The following is a 1,922-nucleotide window of genomic DNA, read 5'->3' as shown; positions in this document are numbered from 1 at the left end:
TTGCAAAAAATCGGCAGGGGGTGGAGGGAAAGCGAGAGGAATCAAAGCGAACTGTCGTCCCGTTTTAAATCCTCTCCCCTTTCGGCGCGGAAAACGCAATATCTAACGCAAGGGAGGGCAGGGGGTAAGAGAGAGAGAGAGAGAGAGAACGCGGAATGGAGCTGCTTCCGCGAACTCGCGAGGTTATCCGACTACGACGCCGCTCGAGATCCCGGCGGATTCGCCTCCGAAAGGAAGAGCGGAAGAGCAAATCGTACCTTCCTCCTTCTTCGCCTTGGTCGCCGCCGTCGTTGCCGTCGCCGTCGCCGTCGCGGTCGTCGTCGCCGCCGCTGCTGCCGTCGTCGTCGTCGACGCCGCCGTGGAGACCGTCGTCGTCGTCGCCGTCGTCGCCGTCGCCGTCGTCGGCGGTGGCGGTGGCGGTGGCGGCTGCTTGTCACTTGTCACAGTCTCGACGGACATCGCGCCGCTGATCGCGTCGGCCTTCGCCGAGGGTGTGGGAGATGGGGCGTCCTGCGCGGATACCGGCGCTCCGTTCCCCGCGACTCGCGCTATCTTCCCCGATACGCGATCTCTATCGGTGTCCCTTGTACACCATATACACGAGCGGTGGCACGTAACACACCCGCACGCTCACACGGAAGTACGCGCTCGCTCGCGCTCGCTCGCTCGCTCGCTCGCTCGCGCGCGCGAGGGCGCGCGGCCGAGTACACACACACACACGTACGCGCGGCGGGACGCGCGCGATCGCTCTCCGGCCACCTCGTACGTTTACACGCGCACGTACGCTCACATACGCACGGGGACGCGCGCACCTCTTACACGTACTAGTTTACACCTTTAAATATATATATATGTATATATGTGCATATATATTGCTTAGTTCGGATTCTAGTATCACAGACTGGTTTTCCCTTCTACGTGTCGCGGACTCTACCAGCGATCGACGAAGCCTCGACGAAGCCTCGACAGACCGATGTATACACCTTCCTCTCCCGTGCGTTTCGATGGAGAAACGAATATAGTCGACGGGAGAGAGAGAGAGAGAAAGAGAAAGAAAGAGAGGAGGAAAGAGGAGGGGAGGAGAAAGACAGAGGGGGGGGGAAAGAGAGAGAGCGTGTTTACCGGATAAAGGAGAGATCCCGTGAGAGGAGAGAGACGAAGAGTTTACACGCGCGAGAGCTGCGAGAGCGAGATGGGCTGCGACTCGCTGCGAGCGGCACCGAATCGCTGGAGCTTTCCTGTCGCGCGTCGCCGCACGGTCATCTCATGTCACAACACGGCCCGCGAAGCGCATCAGCTCGCCCGCCGATCGGCCCCCGTCAGTCCATCGATCCCGTATTACACACAACAAAATAAACGGCCCCGCGTTACTCACACATACGCGCGCGCGCACGCACAGGTTCTCACTCGCGGTGCTATGCAAAAATAGAAAATGGCTGCGCGACCCCCCTCCCTCCACTTGTGCCGTCGATGTTTTTCTTTCTTTTTTTTTTCTGCCGTGACCGAGAGACCGAGACCGACCGGACCGCCTTGGCTGCCGCCTTCGTCACGTCGCCTGCCTGTTTGCACGTTCTTCCTGTCACCGCGATTCCTACGGAACGGCTAGCCCGTGTGTTACGTTTCTGGCCGAGGGGGATCGGAAACAGGGAGATGGAGCTTACAGCAGAAGTTCGTGGAACGCGGTGGAAAGGGACGGGGCGATATGAGGAAGGCGCTGCCGTCGACGGCAGGTTCTGCGGCAGCCACTAGCATTCGTCGACGGTTAAGCCTCGTTTACATAGACGTCGTAAAGTCGTGGTCGTAAGAATAGTCGACTATGATTGGTCAATTCTTATGTATCTGACGAAATTGACCAATCGCAGTCGATTATTCTTACGACTACGACTTTACGACTTCTATGTAGACGAGGCTTTAAAGCCTCC

The sequence above is a fragment of the Vollenhovia emeryi genome, unplaced genomic scaffold (assembly GCF_000949405.1).
Source record: "Vollenhovia emeryi isolate VEMERY1.0 unplaced genomic scaffold, V.emery_V1.0 DF939144.1, whole genome shotgun sequence".
Classification (NCBI taxonomy): Eukaryota; Metazoa; Arthropoda; class Insecta; order Hymenoptera; family Formicidae; genus Vollenhovia; species Vollenhovia emeryi.
The sequence above is the reverse complement of the archived record's forward strand: the minus strand, read 5'-3'. Positions refer to the sequence as shown.